The 24,597-nt window shown below is 35.9% G+C and overlaps 1 pseudogene; it reads left to right on the top strand.

Moving 5' to 3' along the window:
- The first annotated feature begins 11,664 nt into the window (after positions 1-11,664).
- On the top strand, positions 11,665-24,378 carry LOC115984469 (annotated as a pseudogene).
- The last annotated feature ends 219 nt before the right edge of the window (positions 24,379-24,597 follow it).

Raw genomic sequence — 24,597 nt, 5'->3', positions numbered from 1 at the left:
AAAATTGTCATGAGTAATAATTTCCCCTAAGTCTGTGGTCCGAGGAGCCATGCAGGACTTAGGTTCTGTTTAAAACTATGAATAGTTGCCGTAGACCAGCAAGCAGTGGATAGTCATGAAAGAAAACGTGTGCTAAGCCATTCTCATTAATAACAATATCTTCGGAGGTTATTTACATTCCATGGTCGAGGTACAGCTTTTTCATCCAAATCTTCTAGGTAGTAGGCGCCTATTCCGGCCACGGATGTGACACGGTATGGTCCCTCCCAATTGGGCCCCAACTTGCCCCAAGAGGGGTTCTTTGTGCTGCCCAGAATCTTCCTCATCACGAGGTCGCCTGGACCCAGAGGCCGCATTTTGACGTTAGCATCATACCCTTGTCTCAGCTTCTGGTGATAGTAGACCATATGAATCATTACTTTTTCCCTTCTTTCTTCGGCTAGGTCCAGACTCCTTCCCAATAACTCGTCGTTACCGTTTGGGGTAAACGATCTAGACCTTAGTGTAGGAAAGTTGTTCTCGATTGGGAGCACGGCCTCAGCCCCATAAGTCATCGAGAAGGGGGTCTCACCGGTCGACCGTCGCGGCGTTGTCCGATAGGTCCATAAGACGTGCGGGAGTTCTTCTACCCATCTCCCCTTTGCCTCGTCCAGTCTTTTCTTCAGTGCGTTCACTATGACCTTGTTCACGGCTTCGACCTGCCCATTTCCTTGAGGGTAGGCAGGGGTGGAATATCAGTTAACGATTCCAAACTTGTGGCAATACTCCCTAAAGTTCTTACTGTCGAACTGCAGACCATTGTCGGAAATGAGTGTACGCGGAGTCCCGAAGCGGGTGATGATGTTCTTCCAGATGAATTTTTGGGCGTCCACGTCCCTAATGTTGGCCAAGGGTTCAGCTTCCACCCATTTAGTGAAGTAATCAGTTCCGACTATTATGTATCACTTGTTCCCCGCAGCTTTGGGGAAGGGTCCAACTATATCAAGGCCCCATTGTGCGAATGGCCATGGGCTAGAGAGGGGGTTGAGAACCCCTCCGGGTTGGTGGATATTCGGGGCGAATCTTTGGCACTGGTCGCATTTCTTAGCGTATTCTTGGGCCTCTCTTTGCATGTTCGGCCACCAATACCCTTGGGTAAGTGCCCTGTGCGCCAGCGACCTTCCTCCGGTATGACTTCCACAGATCCCCTCATGTAACTCCTCGAGTAGAGATTCGGATTCTTCTGGATGTACGCAGAGTAGGTACGGTCCAGAGTAAGAGCGTCAATATAGTTTGTGGTCCTCTGATAGCCAGAACCGAGGAGCATTCCTACGTATCTTCTCGGCTTCCAATCTTTCCTCCGGCAAGACGTCGTTTTGGAGGAAGTTTTTTATGGGGTCCATCCAGCTGTGACTCTTTCTGATCTGATGGACTCTGGTCGGGCTTCTGCTGATGGGACTTGCCTGGGCTAGATCTTCCACCAGGATCATTCGCAGCAGATTATGCGCCGAGGACGTGGCGAGAGTGGCCAGCGAGTCTGCATGGGTGTTTACACTCCTGGAAATGTGCGTCAGATTGAAGGATTCAAAATTTGTCTGTAGCCGCTTGACTTGTCCCAGACACTCTTGCATCCTAGTATCTCGAGCTTCCAGCTCGCCCATCACCTGTCCGACCACCAGTCTGGAGTCCGAGAATGCTTCTATTATTCTTCCGCCCAATCTTTGAACCATCGTCATCCCTTGAAGTAAGGCTTCGTATTTGGCTTCATTGTTTGTAGCCGAGAATCCGAGCCTCAATGATTTTTCAATGGCAGCACCGTTCGGGGATATTAAAACTATCCCAACTCCTGACTCTCTCTGGTTAGCTGCGCCATCCACGTAGACCTTCCAATGCATGGTCCCCCCTGCTGAAATCGCACCAACCGATTTTCTATCCATGTCGTTCTTCTCGGTTATTGTTTCTAAAGAGGGCTCAGCAAACTCCGCTACCAAGTCTGCGAGGACCTGTCCTTTGATGGAGGATCTGGGCATATATTTAATATCAAAGGCCCCCAAAAGCGCACTCCACATGGCGATCCTTCCTGTGTAGTCAGCGCTTCGAAGCACTGCTCGAAGGGGAAGCTGAGTTATAACAATGACCGTATGCGCCTGAAAGTAATGAGGAAGCTTTCGGGTTGCATGCACTATTGCCAGAATTGCCTTTTCTAAAGGTAGGTATCGCACCTCGGCCTCATGTAATGATTTGCTCACATAGTAAACCGGTCGCTGCACCCCATTATCATCCCGTATCAGTACCAAGCTTACAGCATGGGGAGCTACAACGACATATGCAAACAGCACCTCATCTGCCTTAGGGCTGGACATGATAGATGGTCGGGACAGGTAGTCCTTAAGCTGCTGGAAAGCCTGAGCGTAATCCTCCGACCATTCAAACCCTTTCCATTTGTTTATCAGGAGGTAAAAAGGCCGACATCGATCCGCCGATCGCGATATGAACCGGTTTAATGCCGCAATCATGCCAGTGAGCTTCTGTACTTCCTTCGGATTCCGAGGAACCTGTAGGCTGTTAATGGCTTTGATTTGGTCGGGGCTTACTTCTATTCCCCTGTGGGTGACCATGTACCCTAGGAATTTCCCAGACCCGACCCCGAATGAACATTTGGAAGCATTCAGCCGCAAGCGGTGCTCCTTTAAGATAACGAAGATTATTCCGAGGTCTTTCACGTGCTCAGACATCCTTTTACTCTTTACAACCATATCGTCTATATAAACCTCAATGATCTTGCCCAGTTGTGGCTCGAACATCCGAGTCATCATCCTTTGGTAAGTTGAGCCTGCGTTCTTCAGCCCAAACGGCATCACCTTATAATGATAGTTTCCGATGGGCGTCATGAAAGCCGTTTTCTCTTGGTCATCTAGCGCAAGGGGTATCTGATGATAGCCCTGGAAGGCGTCCAGGAAGCTCATTCGAGGGTGTCCCACGGTTGCATCCACCAATCGGTCGATTCGAGGTAGGGGGAATGGGTCCTTCGGGCACGCCTTGTTCAGGTCCGTGAAGTCCACGCAGACCCTCCACTTCCCTGTCTTCTTTCTTACCACCACCGTGTTTGTCAACCATTCGGGATAAAAGACCTCTTTGATAGCCCCTGCCCTTTTCAATTTCGCCACTTCGTCTCTTACGGCACTAGCATGTTCCTTTGAAAGGCGTCGGGGTGGCTGTTTCTTCGGAGCGGAAGAGGGGTTGACGTTCAAGTGGTGACAAATAAGGCTAGGATCAACTCCCGGGGCGTCGTTGACAGCGATCTTATCTAAACTTTCACACCTTATCTCCTCGGCCAGCCCATCGCCTTGCCTTGCCGAGGGAGTTGGTTGCTATAAGCTCTCTGGGGCCGAGGACTCGATTGGGGGCCGATGTAAAATGGCGGCCACCATACACTTCCTGGCCACGGCCTGATCTCCTCGAATCTCTTCTACTTGTCCTCTGGATGGGTATTTCACTTTTTGATGAAGTGTGGAGGTTACGGCTTCCAGGGCGTGGATCCATGGCCTGGCGACTATCGTGGTGTAGGGTGAGTAGGCGTCGACGACGATAAAATTCACCTCCACCACCTCCGACCCCGTCTGTATGGGTAGTCGGATCTGCCCTTTTGGCGTAACAATTTTTCCTTCGAAGCTGAGAAGGGGGGAGTCATAAGCTGCCAAATCTTCTGGCTTCAAGTTTAGCCCCTTGTATAGATCAGGGTACATTATCTCTACTGCACTTCCCGAGTCCACCAACACCCTTTTCACGTCGAATCCCCCAATCCTCAACGTGACCACCAAGGCATCATCGTGAGGTTGAATAGTTCCTCTCTTATCCTCATCTGAGAATCCCAGTATCAAAGGACTTCCCTTTTTTGACCTTTTGGGTTCCCTTTGCCCGCCCTCGGAGGGGAGCCGATCAACAGCTAATACCCTGGGGATGGGTGGTCCAGTTCTTCCTGGTGCAGCGAGGATGACATGTATCGTCTCGGTGGGGGGTCTTAAGGACACGTCCTTTCGAGGCTCTTGTTTTGCTTGGCCGGGATGGCCGCTCGATGGGTGCAGCAGGTGGCGTAACTTTCCTTCTCGGACCAACTGATCTAGGTGATTCCATAGATTCCTACAGTCCTCAGTAGTATGCCCATGGTCCTGATGATAGTGGCAGTACAGGTTCTGGTTACGTTTGGAAAGGTCTCCAGCCATCTTTCCCGGCCACCTGAAATAGGGCTCATCCCTTACTTTCTCCAGTACCTGTTGTACTGGCTCCCTGAATACGGCATTCACTATTTGCGGGTTGCCCTGCCCAGCCTGTCGCGGAAAATCTCTCCTTAACTGACCAGGGTTGTGCCGTTCCGACCTGAAATCATTTGCTTTGGGGGGGATAACCTTCTCCTTTCCCCTCCCTTGTAGCTGATCTTCATCTACTCTTTTGTACTTGTCGATCCTATCCATCAGCTGATGGACGTTAGCAACTGGTTTTCCGGTGAGGGATTTCCTTAAGCCATGCTCGGTGGGGAGACTGCTTTTGAACGTGCTGATAGCAACGTTATCATGGTTGTCATCTAAATCGTTATACACCTCCCAATACCTATCCGAGTACGCTTTCAGGGTTTCTCCTTCATGCATGGATAAGGATAGTAGCGAACTGAGAGGTCGAGGGACTCTGGTGTTTGTAATGAAACGGGAGCAAAAAGCTTGAGTGAGCTGCTTGTAGGAGCCTATGGAGTTTGTCTTCAGGCTGTTGAACCACCTCATTGCTATCGATCCCAAGCTGGATGGGAAGATTTTGCACATTAGGGCTTCATTTTGCGAGTATATCGCCATTTTTTGGTTAAACTGACTCACGTGCTCTACCGGGTCTGCCCTGCCGTTATAGATGGCGAACACCGGTTGGTTGAAGCGTCTAGGCAGCTTAGCCCCTTCGATTCTATTCGTGAAGGGTGACCTTGAGACCTGATCCAGCGCTTTCTTCATGGCGTCATTCCCCGAACCCTTGCTGGATGGGCTCTCATACTTCCGTACAGGGCGTGGTTCCCTTTCGTAAGAAAAGGTTTCACTTGGGGGGGTTCTTGACCTTTGTCTGTAACTCGCATCCTCCGCATTAGAAGACTCGCCTGAGTCAGAGGGAGATCGTCTTCGCTGCACACGTCGTAACTTCCTTTTTAGGTCATCTATCTCTCGCTGCATGGCCTGGTGACTATTTCGCCTCTGAGACACGTGGCTTCCTATCTGAGTGTGACTTTGGCTCGTCCGGATAGTATGCACACTTCCCTCATGATTCCCCCTGCCGCCTGGGTTGGTTATGTTATTTTGCCTCTGGGACTCGGCGGGTTGTGTCCGTTGGGAGTTAGCTTGGTGAAGATCCTCCTGGTGCGGACCTGGTTCTGCCATGCTCGACCGTTGCGCTAGCTGATGCCCTAGTTCTTCCCACAGACGGCGCCAATTGTAGTTGCACGATTTTCCTGGCCCAAATTCTATTGATCAGGCTTTGGCCCAAGGCGCAACCCACAATAAGTATTTGTAGAGGATGGGTGAAAGAACTTAGCCTCAGTGAGCCTATTCGGTCTGATGCATGGACGATATTGTTGCAGAAGATAAAAATACAAGGAGGGATCTCTAACGTATGATTATATTTCTTTAGTCCCGAATACAGTTTTTTCCGTCCCTTTCTTTGAGGGACTCCACTACATTATATAGTTCTCCTCCTCTCATCTCAACCTTACACTTGTTGATCATCTAAGCATCTACTTGAGCACCTGTCCCATCAGACGCCCTCATCACCTCCTTTGTGAGTTGCACAGGCCAATGTGGTACTGTTCAGGGGCCTTTTCCTCATTAATGCGGCCAAGAGGGTGGTTGGGGCGCAATTAATGTGGTGGTGGCAGCTTTCCATGAGATATTTTGGATTTTATTCATTTTATATGTTGGGAGGATGAACTGAAATGGCTGGGGAGAGTTCCTCGTCTGGGCTTCGTAGTGTCTGAGGAGGAGTTACTCCTTGGACAGGTTTCCTTGGCATTATCGGGACTAAGTAATGCTTCATATGTGGTTTCTCTTCGGACAGGACGCTCCTCGGACGTGCCTGAATTTGGAATAGCCCATTATTTTTGGGCCGGGCCCCACATAAATATTTAAGATATTAATTAGTATTTAAAATATGGACGGTGGACTGTGGAGTGATTTATCTTTATCTTTTTTTTTTTTTTTTGTATGGTACTTTACTTTCAAGAAATCAAGTATTAAGTAAATTTTTTTTTTTTCAGTATTTAGAGTGGACTATGGGGTCATTTTTCTTTATTTATTTATTTTTTTTCCTTTTTGTATGATACTTTACTTTCAAGAAATAAAGTACTAGGAATTTTTTTCTTTTGTAATTTTTATATTATTAAGTGGATTATAAATATTTAAGATAGTTATTAGTATTTAGAGTGTGGAATGTGGAATGATTTATCTTTATCTTTTTTTTTTTTTGTATGGTACTTTATTTTCAAGAAATCAAGTACTGGATATATATATATTTTTATAAATTTTATATTATTAAATGGATTATAAATATTTAAAATAGTAATTAGTATTTAAAATATGGACTGTGAAGTGATTTATCTTTATTTTTTTTATTTTTTTTTGTATGGTAGTTTACTTTCAAGAAATCAAATACTAGGTAATTTTTTTTTTTCACTTTTTTTTTTCTTTTGTAAATTGTATACTATTAAGTGGATTACAAATATTTAAAATAGTAATTATTTTTTAGAGTGTGTACCGTATAGTGATTTATTTTTATCTTTTTGTTTTCTTTTTCTTTTTATATGGTACTTTGCTTTCAAGAAATTAAGTATTGAGTAATTTTTTTTTTCACTTTTTTTTTTCTTTTGTAAATTGTATACTATTAAGTGGATTATAAATATTTAAAATAGTAATTATTTTTTAGAGTGTGTACCGTATAGTGATTTATTTTTATCTTTTTGTTTTTTTTTTTTTATTTTTTATATGGTACTTTGTTTTCAAGAAATTAAGTATTGAGTAATTTTTTTTTTCACTTTTTTTTGGGGTAAATTTTATATTATTAAGTGGATTATAAATATTTAAGACAGTAATTAGTTTTTAGAGTGTGAACCGTGAAGTGATTTATCTTCTTTTTTTTTTTTTTTTTTGTATGGTACTTTACTTTCAAGAAATAAAGTATTGGATAAACTTTTTTTTTCTTTTGTAAATTTTATTTTTTTAAGTGGATTATAAATATTTAAGATAAAAATTAGTATTTAGACTCTTAGAGTGTGGATTATGGAGTGATTTATCTTTATCTTTTTTTTTTGTATGGTACTTTACTTTCAAGAAATAAAGTATTGGGTAAATTTTTTTTCTTTTGTAAATTTTATATTATTAAGTGGATAATAAATATTTAAGATAATTATTAGTATTTAGAATTTGGACTATGGAGTGATTTATCTTTATCGTTTTTTTTTTTTTTGTATGGTACTTTACTTTCAAGAAATCAAGTACTAGGTAATTTTTTTTTAACTTTTTTTTTTCTTTTGTAAATTTTATATTATTAAGTGGATTATATATATTTAAGATAGTAATTAGTATTTAGAGTGTGGATTGTGGAGTGATTTATCTTTATTTTCTTTTTCTTTTTGTATGGTATTTTACTTTTATGAAATCAAGTACTTGGTAATTTTTTTTTTACTTTTTTTTTCTTTTATAAATTTTATATTATTAAGTGGATTATAAATATTTAAGATAACGATTATTATTTAGAGTGTGGATCTGTGAAGTGATTTATCTTTATCTTTTTTTTCTATGATACTTTACTTTCAAGAATTCAAATATTAGGTAAATCCTATAAAAAAAATACTAGGTCATTTTTTTTTCACAATAAATGGGTATTAGCATCAAGTCATAACAAATATGTTGCTGTCAAGAAGCTAGACAATATGGTGAGGGAAGTTGAGAGGGAATTTAAAACCAAATTGATTGTGATTGGCCAAAAACTGGCCAATCTTAAAAATAACAAAAAAGGGTAAGAAATAACATCGTTCGTATTAATTTTTCAGATTTACTTTGCCTTTTATTCCTGAAAAAAATACTTCCTAATTATTTTTTGACCATTACATAATTTTATTGCAATGATGAATGAAAATTGTGTAATCATGTTAGGTTTTAATGTAAAATGTCTTTGTTTTTCGTTTCACAGCTAGTTTTAGCTATCTTATTTGGTTCAATACCAGAAATTTGAAAAATTAACAAGAAAATTATTTTTAAGAAGTATATAAGCTGTTATGTGGTTTTACTTTTGTTTTTTGTTTTTTTTTTTTTTGTTTTTTGTTGGATTTGTTAATTTCTTATTTGAATTATATTTTGAACTTCGGCCGAGCTCAGGTCCTGTAGTTAGCTTGGCAACTTGGACTGATAATGTTGGTATAATGATTTGCATTGATAATGAGATTAGGAGTTCAGGTGAGGCTTTAGCTTATATGTCTATTCAACTATTTGTTTGAAATCTTTAATTTTTTATTTTTTTTTTCCTTTCTACTAGATGAATAAGAGGCATACTGTAATGCGAACAAAAAACAGATATACGTGGAAAACCCAAAGAGAGGAGGAAAACCCACGGTAGAAGAGTAAGGATAAAACGTCCTTACTCCGAGGAAGACTATATTTCTTAAAGAACAATACAATGTGGAGCTTTTTGCTGCTCCACTCAGATTGAGTTTGGATTGCATTGAAAAGGAAAAAAATTTGTATTTGGCATTTTTTCTGTAGGTTTCATGTACTGTTCATGAAACCTGCAAATACAAAAAAATAAAAATGTTAAGTTAATACTAGGTTCCATGGTACTATTTACATATTTATTTAAAAATTATTTTGCTATAGTATTTTTAGTTTTCAGCAATAATCAGTATTCAAACAAACCCTCACTATCTCTTTTTCTATTTCTTCTTCTCTCCTTAGTATGACTAGTGTCATTTTCTTTTATAGTACAAGAAAAAATGCTTAGCATACATCTACAGGAGGCAAGATCCCATTAGTATTTTAAATATGCTAAAATGATAGCTTGCATTCTCATGTTCCTTGCTGCTAGGAGGAAGAGAGAGAAATGAAGGAGGGGAGTGGGAGTAGGAGAGGGCGGATAGTACCAAGCATGATCGGGAAGGAGACATGATCGTGGGCTGTCCTCTCCTCAAGCCATTGGGAGCGTTCAACGTATATACCAACCTTGTCCTTGTAGACCACTGACTAATGAGAGTGCCCAGATCAGCGCCTTTTTGAACCAGTACCGCTCATGGTAGTGCTCAAGGTATAGAGTAGTACACCAGAGAATGTCCCCTCTCCCCTTGACCCTAATGGTATACGCCTTTGGTGTTGCCCTAAAAGTGCAGTCTCTCAAGTTTAGTCGTGTTGTTCCTTTGGCATAATGTTTACATGTGTAAGGCTAGGATGGATCATATATATCAGCCTTAGTAAAAGAATTAAATGCCCTTGCCCCCAACCTTAGTAATAGTACATATAGTATTTGTGATCAATTTGAAAAATAACAAGCCCATTCACGTGTATGCTAAGTGATATTTGAACAACAAGAATAGTGTATTTATTATATTATATTTATTTATTAGTGGTTTTTTTTACATGAATAATCCATTTTTTGAATTTTTTTTTAAGTCATAATTCCACTTACAATATAGAAAGATTTTTAGATAAATATAAAGTACACCTATGTAAATCTGCATTATGTAATTTTTGGGGAAAATGTATTGATTTATGTAAATTTATATTTGTTAATAATAATAAAAAAATGTAAATTTCTATTTGTTAGATAGACATCAAGTATATATAGAATGTCTAAGTAAATAGTGTTTGCATTAATATAGAAGTTGGCAGGTGGGGATCATGCATGTAAAGCTGCACCTTTTGAAATAAGCCAGGTGTATTCAGCAAAAAAAAAAAAAAAAAAAAAAAAAAAGCCAGGTGTGAGGCTTCATGCTTGTAGTCTTTGATGTTTTTTTTTGACACTAATGTAATGATTTACAGTTTCTTTGGAGTTGTACCAAGTTTACTAAAATACACAAGAAACGTGTAAAAAATTGGGAAAATTTAATGCCTAGTAGTATTAAATTTTCTTTGGCAGGGCCAAGTGGAGCAATAGACTCCATTTCTTTAAGGTATTTTTTGATACTAGTGTAATGATTTACAAGCCCAAATCTTCTGTCCCACTTTTTCTCTTCCACTTTATACTTTATCAATAAAAACTTGCCACGTGTTCACCTAATTAATTTAATATTATCATTAATTAATAAAAGCAGTATTAATAAGTCAATAATGATAGTATTTAATTAATTAGGTAAACACGTGACAAGTTTTTTTTGGGGAAGTATAGAGTAGAGCAGGAAAAATAGGATAGAAAATTTGAACTTGTAATTTACCGTTTATTTTGGAATAAAATTTGTACTAGGCTACTAAAATACAAAGGAAATGTGTAAAAAAATGGACAAAGTTAATGCCTAGTATTATTAAATTTCGTTTGGCAAGGTCAACATGGCAATTGCCTATTGCCCCTACCCCAAAATCCATTATGTCTCAGTAATATGTATCTTTCATCTCACATGAGGGTGGACCTCAAACATGATAAACAACCTTCCTAACTCTGCCCCTGCATGGGCCATTTAAAAAAAATTAAATTGCAAGTTATGGTGGGTCAATGTGTGCCATGGTAGACTAATTTGGGATGATTGTGACTTTTTTTTCTCAGTTCTCCTAGGAACAATGAATTTTTCATGACTTTTTTACATCTCCTTTATTTATTTATACTAAATGACTATTTCACATTTCATTCATGTAGCATTTGAAAGATAAAGATTATGGACACACCCAATTTCATACTCAATTTTACAACATACTAAAATGGTCAATTGTGAGCGGCTTTAAAAAAAGGTGAGTCTACATAAAAAGTAGCAAACAAAAAGGGCTGACCATTTCAGCGAGTTGTAAAATTTCATGTATCCCTAGATTTATTGTTTGGAACAAGGAGCTCAATTGGCTCCATCAAACACAAAACATGGGAGAATATGTGAAAAAATTCATATAGTTTTGACATTCGAGATACTTTTCTTTTTGTTGTATTGCTTTATTGACCAGTTTTTTTAGAGACACTAAAAAATTCAATAGTGCGAATTTATATGAAAATCAATAAAAACTTGTTCATTGAATTGGTATAAAAAAAATATTATGAAAATTATTTTATATTGTAAAAAAATACTTTCCTTGCATTGAGCACACCTTTGCGCATGTAGGAAACGTAGCCAAATTGTCACAATTTTTACCACAAGTAACGTTTGGCTGTTTATCACTTTCATATAAATTTATCAATCTTTATTTTCACCGCTCAAAATTTATCGCGTGAAAAATTGTGATATAAGTTATGCTATTTTATATATTTACATAGTCCCAAGAAGTTGTGGGTGCTCACATGTGTGCCCTTGCGTACTTGACTTGTTGATGTGACAATTTTTAAACTTGCGTACTTGACTTGAATCCTAGGTACTTGACAATTGACATAATAAAAATGGAGTGACTTAGAGCTTATTTGGTAAGAGATTTCTAGTAACAGCATTGCTCTAATTCTCTCTCTCTCTCTCTCTCTCTCTCTCTCACACACACACACACAGAAATGGAGGAGGAGAAGCAAAGGCATGGCGGTGGTGGAGGAGGAGGGGGGATAGTGAAGGTGGCGCCAAAGCCAAACATAGGGTTGAGTTCAAAGATGATAGACTTTGTGGAGAAGGTGATGGTGAAGTTAATGTACCATGACAACCATTCTTCTCTCCCTCACCACTATCTCTCGAGTACATTCACTCCCATTTTTGAAGAGACCCCTCCCACCACCAATCTCCTTGTCGAAGGCCACCTTCCTGTGAGTACTACTGTACTGTGTACACTGCTTTAACTACTACTTCTACTTTAACTACTAAATACTACTTTATGAACTCACGGTCTGTTCTATTTTTTTTTTAATTTTAATTTTTCAAAAATGTGTATATTGTTGTAAAAAAATGGATGTAAACGAGTGTTAGAGAATATTTTTCCTTCATAATGCCTACTCAAGTAAATCCAGCCTAGTTGAATTGACATTTCTTCATGCATAAAGTGCTTGGGGTCTAGCAAAGAAAGAGTTTGAGATGTGAGTAGTATATTTTTTTGGTTTGTTATTAGGTTAAGAGTTACTCACTTGCCATACACACACTACCTGTCACGTGGACTGAAAACATGATTTCAGTTAAAGTTATGAAACTGTGTTTTCAAAACACGATTTCACCATTTCATTTAACTAAGACCATGTTTTCAAAACATGTTTTCAAGTGAAGTGTGTATGAAGTGAGCAATAACGAGTGTGTAACAAGATTTTCCCTTTGGTTAAATACAACTTTAGTTTTTTAGCTAATTTCCTCCACAACTTCTTTTTTGGGTATAACTAATAACCTAAACTTGAACGGCCAAGGGCTTTGTAGTTCCATGGTACCACTGGCATTTATGATGAGGATTATTTTTTTTTTTTAAAGAGTACTTCAACAAACTTTAGCAAAAGGTGCATCGAAAAAATTTAGTACATGTTTGGTGTTAATTATTTGGCTTATATAGGCATTTTAAAGCTTCACTTATTTTAAGAATAAGGAAAATTGTTGTCTGTAGCATCTTTTTTTTTTTTTTTTTTGAGAGTTTATTGTCTGTAGCACTTATATATATATATATATATATCTGAAAGTTGAATTGTAGTATTTATTGTTGCTACACTCTAGTTGAGCCACATCAACGTTCATGCCATTATCATTTTTCTTCCCAATTTTCCTATAATTGTTTTTAACATTTTTTTTTAATATTTATACTTCTCCAACTTTTCTCACTTCTTTATCTTTTCATCTCTCCACTACTTCTCCAACTTTTCTCCCTCCCTTATCTTTTCATCTCTCCACTACCCTTTGCATTAATATCATTTTTCTTCTTTCCTTCATCTTCCTTTTATTTTTGTCTCTTCTTATTTACACACTCTTACTATAAATTTGTCATTATCTTTTCCATTCTATGCATAATTTTCCTCACAAAAAAGGTTGTTTCTCTCTCTCTCTCTCAAAATTTTGGTCGAATTTTTATTTTTCTTGCATCTCTGCTTTAGGTTGATAATTTTTTTTTATATTCTTTAAAACTCTACTTTGGGTTAATACGATTTTAGTTTTGTTTTTTAAATTGTTGTTGTTGTTGGTTTTTTTTTTTTTTTCTCTTGATTGTTAAATATTATCTTATTTCATTAAAAAAAAAATAAATATAGCATATAAAAATATAATATTATTCTATTATATAGCATGATTTGGATAATTTGGTATTTATTGTAATTTGGTATTTATTCTATTACATAGCAAGATTTTTTATAGTGCTCAAATTTGTTATATTAATTATTTTAAGCATAATGAAATTTTAATATCATTTTTTCTAAGATTTATATGAGAAACAATTGAATTTTTTTTTTATTTTTTTTTATGTGAGGAACAATTGATTTGAAATATGGTATTCTTACTAAAATCTTAGTTGTCTTTGCAACTATTGAAACAATGTCTAACAAAAAGGGGGAAAAAAAAATTTTACTAACACAAAATCCATAATGTAAAAAAAATAATTTGAAGGATATTTGCATTTTTTGTTGGCATGAAACATGCCTATTTATATGTCCTAATATATCTGCAATTTTCAATTTAAACACACACACACACACACACACACACACACACACACATATATATATATATATATATATATACTATGATCAAATCATTACACTATTCTTAGTGTCTTTCTATTTTGTCTATAAAATAACTAAAGATTACCCTTTTTTTTTACAAGGAAAGTTATTGAATTTTTTTTTTTTTATACATCGATAGTTGAGGGTGAGAGATCTGAATCTGAATGTCTCTATTAGAAATTGAGATGCCAACCAGTTAAACTAAATCTTATTGAAATATTAGAGAAAACTAATAATGAGTTGCACCGCACATCGTACAGGAACTTAGCTAATTACTCTTAAAACTTAAGACATTGATTCTCATCAATCCTTATTGTACATTGTCCGTACAAATCACTAATTTTACGTTTTAAATGTGTCTATCAATAAAATAAAATGTGGACATCATGTGTGAAATTATGGACATTGTGTGTACAAATTGTACATCCAAGTCAATACCACTACATCAACTGCCACCTCAATATTATGTTAATAATGAATGTTTTAACAAATCAAATCTAGAGACCATCCTTCCCTTTTTCACCCAAACCAAATGGACAGCTAAGTTTCTTGAGCAACCAAAAAGAGGGTTATATTAGAATTTTTAAACATTGCTTTGTAAAATTTATTAGTAGCATTATTCTGGTGTTTGTGGAAAATTTTGGATTGTTTTCTCTATGATGGTGAAGTAATCTCGCCAATGAGTTTTAGCTCAACTTACACCTCCTTCTTTTATAAGTCCTTGGTGGAGGGTGAGATCATGAATTCATGACTCATTATATGCATGTGTAACTTACTAATAAAATAAAATAAAATGTTGCATTAATCTTAGTACTGTAGTTTTCTATGTGTTAATGGATGGTGAATATACTGTGTTTCTTAATTGAGAAATTTATCAAATTTGATAAATTGATATCTGACTTAAATTGAAAAAATCTATAATGTAGATGACCTTTATAATTATATTTAAAGAATGGATATATTTGTTGCACAGTTATGAAGGAACTATCACTTTAATTGTTGCCAAGAGCTCTGTAATTCAATTGACACTTTTTGGTATTTTTAACAGAGATGTCTAGAGGTTCAAATCCCCCACCCCCAACTATGTAATTATCACAAAAAAGATATTTAAATTGTCACGTTCACAGTGTGAACCTAAAGAGTGTTACCATTTTGTATTGCTGTTGTTACTTTGTATAATTGTGGAAGCAACAATGTGCTTTTAGTGAATAAGCTGTGCACTTGAGTCTGGCGTTTGATATGTGAGCCTTCCAATTTATCTATATAAGATATGTAGAAAGTTAAGATTTTGCGTGAGTGAGGACGGAAAGTTTAGAAATATGTACTGAACAATCATAACAATGTGGTTTAGATGTGTTCCCGATACACTGACAGGCAAGCCAGCTGTAGATAAATCTGCTAGTTCAGGAGACATAGTTGGTGATGTGCTAATTAGTCTTACTGGCATTAATCTTGTTTTTTCATTTCATTGCCATTATGAAACAAGCAAAACCAAAATCATGTGGCATATGCAAATGCATGCATACCCAAATAACAAGGTTTTATGTTTGCCTCACTTCCTTGACTGATTTCTTTTGGCATTCTTGTTATCCTCGTAGCTTCTTCTACTAGTATATACTACCCCGTCGTTGCAATATAATAAGTGGTCATTGTCACATAAGAACTTGCTTTCTTGAATACTTTCCTATTGCCTTTAGTTTTGATATGTGCTATTTCTTGGTTAAAATTTTATATATTTTGTTTTCTGGTGAACATGGTTGACAGATTCACCAATTATTTGTTTATTTCTTGATACTTCAAGCTGCATCTTATCATGCCTCTGTGGCCAATGACATTGAATGTAAAATGTGTCTCACAGGAATGCTTAAATGGAGAGTTTGTTAGGGTGGGTCCAAACCCAAAGTTCACCCCGGTGGCTGGATATAACTGGTATGTCTCTTGTCTTTTCTTCCTGTGGAACTATTTACTATAATAACTTGGCTTAATCCCAAGTAAAGAAATATGTTCAACTGCCTTCTGTATATGAAGTTAGAATTTTTTTTATAATCTTGGTCCCTTATCTTTTTGGTAGATTTCCTTTTTTTGGGGGTGTGGGGGTGTTAAGCCTGGGATCTTCAAGTTCTTGTGAAAGAAAATTCTGTTCATAACCAGGTCATATTGTACTTATTTCCGTTTTTACTCTCTTTGCAGGTTTGATGGAAATGGGTGCGTGATTTTCTGCTCCCTCATTCTACCAGTGTTTCTTTCCAGTTTTCTTGAAGAAATAATTCTAACATATAACTTCAGTACCTGGTTTCCCACTTCAGAATACCATTAATGTCTCTTTGCTTAGTGTGTTTGATATGTGGGTGCTTTTTTGGGGTTACTGACTGCTCAAAGTCAAAGGCCAATATTTTCCACAATAAAAAAATAACAAGAAGTGTCAGTTAACATCTAATAAGATCCAAGTATTTGAAAAAAAATTGGCAACTCCATTTAATTTGAAATTACATCAATTGATCTACTCACCTCATTAAAATATGATATTTGCATAATATATGATCAGTACATATAGTGAAGTGTCAATTCTCTTGAGTCATCATATGTGTCGGCTATATGTGAAGTGAACCCTTGTAGTTCATTCTTTAGTCTGTATAGAATCAGTTGGATTTTGTATCTGGTGCGTGGTTGTCATACTAACTCCCATGAAATTTAATTGAAAAACCTTGATTTTTTGGACACAACTGCAGTCTGGCGATGGAGCCAAATAAATCATTTTTCTAATAAGCATTTGCTTTTTTCCCCCTTTCCCACCTTTTTGAGGTTCTTCTCATGCCTAAATACGTTAAGCTATTTGACACTGGCACTTGAGGTTAAGGACGCGAAGTTTGGATACAGATATTGTCTTGATATTAAACACTGAATTTTTACTGGTTTAATTACATGAATCACTGAATCAAATTTGCTATGAGTGAAAACTTTCTCCATGACTATTTCTCTGGTGGCAGGCATTGAATCTGAACTTTTACTAGTTTAACTGCATTGAATGCAACTGTCATGTTAATTAGTGAGTTCAAAGTATTTATGATTTTTTACAGAACCCGGTCTTAAGAGTGAAACATAATCGTGGAGTAATGTAATCAAAACCAACTTTGGATTTCCTGATGATATGCTCAATCATCAGGAAAGAAAGAAGATAATATGCTTGATTTCATTCTTTATGATCCCTGGGCAAGCTCAGCTGTTTTCTGTATTAGTGAAGGGAAAAGAAAACTCGATTTTAGTTTGCTTATATCATTTCCTATTTTCATGACGTTTATTACGCTATCTAGTGTTATATTCTGGTTGGTTTTGGTGAATTTTGTGTCTGTATTTTTGGTGGAGAGCACTTGATTGTTTCTAACCATCCTGCTAGTTTTATGTTAGTATATTATAGTTGGATATGTTCAGTTTTATGTTAGTATATTATAGTTGGATATCTTCTGATATTTTGTTCTGCATTTTACAGACTTTCCACTTTTTCATTAGATTTTTTAGATTCATGAATGTTGTTGCCTTGTTGGGAACCCTTACATCTACCCCTGATTAATCTGTTAAAAGAAGAAGGGATTTAGGTGATACCTTTTAATTTTGCAGTATGGTTCACGGTTTGCGCATCAAAGATGGGAAAGCAACCTATGTCTCCCGCTATGTAAGGACATCTAAGCTTCAACAAGAAGAGTATTTTGGAGGTGCTAAATTTTTTAAGGTATACTGGTAAGCCTAGGGGTGGAGCTAGGAATTTTTGTTTGGGGGGTCAAGTTGCGGTACTAATATATTTATCAAGACAACCCCCACATACACATATATATATATATATATATATGTTTTTTTATATTATATATACACACACACACATATATATATATATTTATATATAAACACCCAACAAAAAAAATAAATTAGAGCTTAGTATTTTCAATCAAAAATTATGTTTGATTGTGATCTTTCATAAAATAAAATTCATTTTTTCCATTTTCATATTGAAATTCTTAGAAAATTTCATTTTAAATACAAATTATCAAATTTTATATTAAAGTAAGTAAAAAATCTTTCAATTGAACTAATAAAATTTTCAAAAATATGAATGATCCAAAACTTGGAGGAATAAATTAGTCTCCAAACATATTTGAAGCTATCTTGTTCTAACCTATTATGTGGCAACTAAAGACACATTTCATGTATAGTTTTAATGATAAGATTTTTTTAATGAGTCAATGACTTATTAATTGCCACATAACGGGTTAAAAAAGATAGATTCAAACATATTTAATGCCAAACTTTATCAAATATCTAACAGTTATAAGAGCACATTTTACAATAAAAAATAAAATTACAAAAAATAAAGTTATATCTTTATTACTATTAGACCAATTATTTTTTTTAAGAGCATCGTCAAACTAATTCAAATATTGGGGGGACAACTCTTATTTTTATAGACTAAATTTTAAAAATATTAAAATAATTATATATATATATATATATTTTTTTTTTTTTAAATTTCAAAATCTTGGGGGGCCATGGACCCCCCTCCCCTTCAACACAGCTCCGCCCCTGTAAGCTATAGGTTTCTTTTGTTCTTTTCCTCTCTTTTCTGGTATATTCATTTGGTGCTTCACGCCATTAGGATTTTCTCCACTTTTTAGTGACATGTTTTGCCTGTGCATATGAACTTTACTGCTAATGGAGTGATAAAAGATAAAGTTTGTGATAAGGTAATTGATGATTGTAGTATTAAAAAAGTGAGCAGATAAATGTCTGTCGTATATTTTCAATTTGGTGGTTACATTACAGTGTGTTGTCTCTTTTCTTATTTTTTATTTCATTTTCCAGCTTGGAGATCTCACGGGATTGTTTGGATTAATCATGATGATCATGTGAATGCTGAGAGTAAAATTGAAAGTATTAGATATTTCATATGGAAATGTAACTGGAACTGGTAAGTTAGTCTAGTGTTTAAATTTTGCTGGAATGAAAAGACATCATCTGCTAGGATGCTCATAGTTTCCTTTAGTACATTTCAAAAACATTATTTTATGTATTATCCGGTTTTTGATTTTAATAAATCTTAAGGTTGACTTGGCTTTTCTGTGTGTATAGGTCTTTTATCGGTTGTATCCCTAAACATTAGGGTGCAGGTACACTGATATACCTGGAAATTATTTTTTTCCCCCATTGGAGACTTAAACATGGGACCTTAACCATCACCTCATACTATGAGTGGGGTGGAGGTGCCAATTAACCCAAAGGTCATTTGCAACTATTGGTGATATATTATATATTGTCCCAAAAGCCCAAGCTATTAGGAAGGAGTGAAATGAATCATTCAAACATTATTTTAACATTCTTCCTCACTTGTGGGCCCAAACTCCCCCCAGCATGAAAGTTCTAGGTGCATTTGAATTTTGATAGCCTTAAAGGCATTTACAATCCATTTGTAATGGGTATATCTCATTTTCCCCCTATTTGTCATCTGTGTCCAGGTAATACTGCTCTAATATATCACCATGGGAAACTTCTAGCACTTCAAGAGGCTGATAAACCTTGAAAGCTTTCTACTTTTGTTTTTACTTCTGGGAAAAAATAAAATGGGGGGGGGGGGGGGGGGGGGGGGGGGGGGGGTTTCTCTGCATTCCATTGATCAGATAGCCTGATAAGGAGATGTGTCTATATATCCCCATCAGCATATAAATTATCTATTTATATTTCTGGGTTGCTTTACTGATTGTATTGCCATGATGATGTAACCACTATGCTTTTTATGGTGGGGGGAAAAAGGCATTACAGAGTAATGCCAATTTGGTTGTCATATATGAACTCTTTCAAATAATTTCTTGCCTCAAACATAGAACTGAGATTGTTCTCATTGCAATACTTAGATGTCCTTAAAGTTTTGGAGGATGGAGATCTTCAAACTCTTGGCATGCTGGATTATGACAAGAGATTGGCGCATTCCTTTACTGCTCATCCAAAAGTTGACCCATTCACTGGTAAAGACATCCTTATAAAAGAAACTCAGTAACTCATTGTGATGGAAGAGTCCTTTTAACTTACAGAATCCTTCCATGCAGGCGAGATGTTTTCATTTGGCTATTCAAATTCACCAACATATCTCACTTACAGAGTAATTTCCAAGGATGGTTTCATGCATGACCCTGTACCAATAACAATATCAGAGCCTATCATGATGCATGATTTTGCCATTACTGAGAACTATGCAATTTTCATGGATCTTTCGTTGTGTGTCAGAGGAAAGGTATTGAACTTGTAAAGTTGTTGCAACTTGGATCAATCTTACCACGTGCAACTTGGAATAATTGTTTAAATTTTGATTTTCAGGAAATGGTGATTGAAAACACGATGTTATGGGAATTTGACACAAATAAAAAAGCTCGCTTTGGTGTACTTCCTCGATGCGCAAAGATGAGCTGCAAATAAGATGGTTTGAACTTCCAAGTTGCTTCATCTTCCATAATGGTGCGCTTGTTTGCTTTGCAATCCTTTTGCTGTGCCAGAATGTAGATTGATTAGGGGGAAAATTTTAATTTTAATATCAAATTTTTAAAAAAAAAAAAAAAAAACCATATTACCATAGTTTTGAAACAAACTGTAAAAGTAAAACTTTTCTATATCACACATCTTGAAGTCACAATTTCAGGTTGAAATCTTTTCTTGAAGATCCAATTCCATGCTTACTTCGTAATTTCATTGGGGGCTGGTGTATTCACATAAGTAGTGTGAAATCATGGTTGAAGATGTGATTTCACTGCACATTGAAATCTTAGGTTAAAGCAATGATTTCATGGTTGAGTAAAACAACAAAACCTTATCTCCCCATCAAAAAAAAAAAAAAAAAAACCTTATCTCAACACTTTGGGTCAACTATAGATCCTCAACAGATGAATCCAGGTAGGCCACATGAATCTAGTGGGGGATGCCTCAATTTGTATCAATAAAAAGGATTCATTCTTCACAATGCAATTCACCCCTGGGTAAATTGTCTTGGTTGAAATCCAATCTTCAACATGCAATTTCACGTTGCATACTGGATATCCTCTTGTGGTGGTGGTGGCAACAATTTTGAACCAATCATAAAATCACATCGAGACACAATTTCAGTTAATATTGTGACCTGAAGATGCAATTTCAAAAGATATTGTATTTTAACGAATTGTTTCAAAACAACAATATTTTTATAATCTGATCACTTTTTCCTACTAACTCAATTATCAGAGCTTTTTGTTCTTGATTTGCATTAACATACTCTTCTCACTTGGGATTGGCTACACAAATCTATTCATGCCTATCAGTTTTATAATCACATGACATCTTCTGTTAAATCTCTTGGGATCTACCCTTGATTTGTTGAGAACCTCCTTTTAATTTTTTAAGCCAGCAGCTCCTTCCCTATTCACCATTGCATGGATTTGTTGACTGATAGAAATGGGACATTCTTAAGTGCTTAAATTAAAGGACATTCTTCACCTTAATTTATTTATAAGTTCCATGTTTTCTATTATTCTTCTAAGTAACTTCTCTGGTAGAATTTTGGACATTTCATTGACCCAAATTATTGTGACATCTTCCTGACAGAATTTTAAAACACATATTTGTGTCTTTTGATTCTAGAAGTTTTCATGTCACACCTTTTGTGTTTTCTTTTTTTGGAACTTGATGTTCATGTCCATGTCCATGTCTACATATCATAAATTGAAAATAAGGATGATGTATGTATGTTACTGATCAGGATGAATAAAGATGATGATGTATGTTGACCAGAGGAGCTGCTTCATTAGATTCAAGATTCTATCATTGGTTATTTTGTATTTTCTTAATCTGCAGTCAATCTAAGATGAATTTGCAGTCAATTCAATCTGGGGGAAAGGAGCTTATTCCTTACTATTGGTTGAGATTTGGCCGATTTCATTGTTCTATATTTGCAACTTTATAACTTCTCGTGGTTCATGATTAAGCTATAATTAAAGTTTGTTACTTTTTTTAATGACTTCCTTTTGCTAGCCAATGCTTGGGAGGAGGAGGATGAAGTTGTTCTGATCAATTGTCACCTTGAGAATTTTGATATGGACAGGCTCAATGGGATTGTGAAAGAAGAGCTCAAAATTTTTTTCTTCTGAGCTGTAGGTCTTTCACCTATTTATGAAATTTCAAAGCGGCCTGCGTACATCTTTCTGATAGTTACTATTCTTTTCAGGTATGAGATGAGATTCAACATGAAAACTGGTCTAGCTTCACAGAAGAAATTATCTGCATCTGCTGTAGATTTTCCTAGGGTGAATGAGAGCTACACTGGCAGGTATTCATCAACTGTTTGTAATGGGAGATTTTGGGTTGTTTGTTGTCAGTAGATGCACTCAGAGTTTGCAAGAATTCCCATTCGAGCAGCAGATTAGAGAAGCTAGATACTGGAAGGCCATATTTATATGATCTTTTGGTTTTTTTTTTTTTTTTTTGAATAGGTTCTGAACCCCGTTTTTTGTTCTGCAGTATACTTCATCATTTTGCTAGCAGCCATGCTTAATTCATTTTGTTCTCTTAGGTGTCAAGTCCTTATGTATTCCATCATTTGTATCTATGCAGGAGACAATGGTATGTATACGGAACCATATTTGACAACACCGCAAAAATCACTGGGATTATCAAATTTGATCTGCATGCTGAACCAAAGACTGGAAAAACAAAACTTGAAGTTGGAGGAAATGTACAAGGCATCTATGACTTTGGACCTGGCAGATTTGGTTCCAAGGCTATTTTTGTCCCTCGTGTGCCTGGCATTACATCTGAAGAAGATGATGGCTACTTAATATTCTTTGTGCATGATGAGAATACTGGGTAATACTTTCATTTCTCCCACTTTTGACAAATTCATATTCTCTTTTAATTTAATGCACGAAAATTTTGATGATTAATGTTTTTGCTTTGTTAAATAAAGTAAATGCTAGTCAAATTATGAGATTCAAAGGTTTTGTAAGAAGGTTATAGAGGATTGATTGCTCCTAATTTTTGGAAATTTAGGCTTTTTAAATTGCATCAAAGGAGAAAAATATTACAATACATGCTGATATCCCAACTTGTTACATCAACTGTTGATGATACAGATTAAAGTTTTGAATTTTTGATGATGATACAATCTCAATTTTTCATTTATAATTATGCAGAAAATCATCAGTTAATGTACTTGATGCAAAAACAATGTCCTGTTGCAGTTGTTGAGATACCCCATAGAATTCCACCCGGTTTCCATGCCTTCTTTGTGACAGAGGTCAGTGTTACATCAATTGCTTATGGATTAAATTTCTTTCTTACTTTTCTCTGTCTCGCTGCATTTGAAATTAACTTCATGGTTGTATTCCAAAGAGGGTTTTGAAAAGTAAAAATTTAGGACAAACAAGATTTAGACAAATAAAATTGACAATGACAAGGATGGTGTGCCTGAGATTCATACTTTTGAAATCACTTACAATGTTTGCTTATTTTTTAAGAAACAAACAAACACATATATAAGAGAGAAGGAATGGAGTTCTAACACAAAGGCATACCACACAAATTCTTCTATTAACCCATGGTCACTTCCAATGCTTACTAAAGACTACTATGTTTGAAAATAATATGGTACATATATCTATTTAATGCTCCCTCTAATGAACATCAGTTACATCTAATATTGGTAATGGCTCAACAAATATATCTAACACCATAATTTTCTAAAATTAATGATGTCTTTTATATTTGATACTGGTAGGGAAGCTGAAACATGCGATCAGGGTTAGGGTGTGGCTTTTGTATTAGTTTGTAGGGTTTTACACTTGTCAAGCAAGCAAGAATAAAATATAATAAAATAAACATATCATCAAACAGAGCCAATAGTTAAAAATCTCCTCTTCTCCCTTCCCTCGGGCCAAAGCTCACTTTATTACCCTGAGGACTTGGTGCTAGAAATGACAATTGAGTCAACTGACCAATTCACTGCTTTAGATCTGAGTCTCGTTGAAAAGAACTTGCTTGGTAGCCAAAGGGTTGGTGCCAGAAATGGACAATTGAGTCACCAATTCACTGCATTAGATTGCAGTCTTACTGAAAAGAGCTAAGAATATTTTCAATAAGACTTTGATAAGCATTGTAGCACAGTAGAATGCATAATTTTTTTTTTTTTTTTCATTGAGAATAAAGATAAGATTCCACAAATTAATAGAAAAATATTTTAGTTTTCACCATGGAACTGCATTGTTAAACCTGTGATTATTTTGTTCCTACTTTTTCTTCTGCTTTCCCTGTTTGCCCTTTTTTATTTATTGTGGTGGTTCTAATTCATATTCGTCATTTTTGTACAGGAGCAACTTCAAGAGCAGGGGAAATCATGGTTGTCAGATTGTTGGAAATCCCAGAATAACTTTGAAAACAGAGAAACTGCAAGTGAAGAGGACCCATGTAAACATCCACACGGAAAAATTAAATTGTACTCTCCAAATAAAGTACCTAGGGATACTTCTAAATCAAGAGGAAAAATAAAATTGTAATAATTCCCATGGACCCCAGTGAGAAGTAACACTTAAAAAAGATTGGACTTTGACAATATGATATGAGGGTTAATTATAAAATTCACCTTATCTTTTCTAAAAGTTAATTTTTCTGTCTCTATTAGTATTATCTTATTCTCTATTACAGTAAAATGGTATTAGAGCTGAACATCATTGTTTCATGAGGCTGGAAGCATACAAAATTTTTAATGCAAGCTTCTTGAACATTTTGTACTATATTCCCCATTGCTTAAATGGG

The sequence above is a fragment of the Quercus lobata genome, chromosome 4 (assembly GCF_001633185.2).
Source record: "Quercus lobata isolate SW786 chromosome 4, ValleyOak3.0 Primary Assembly, whole genome shotgun sequence".
NCBI classification, from domain to species: Eukaryota; Viridiplantae; Streptophyta; class Magnoliopsida; order Fagales; family Fagaceae; genus Quercus; species Quercus lobata.
Note: the sequence above shows the minus strand (reverse complement) of the source record. Positions and strands in the feature narration are given on the sequence as shown.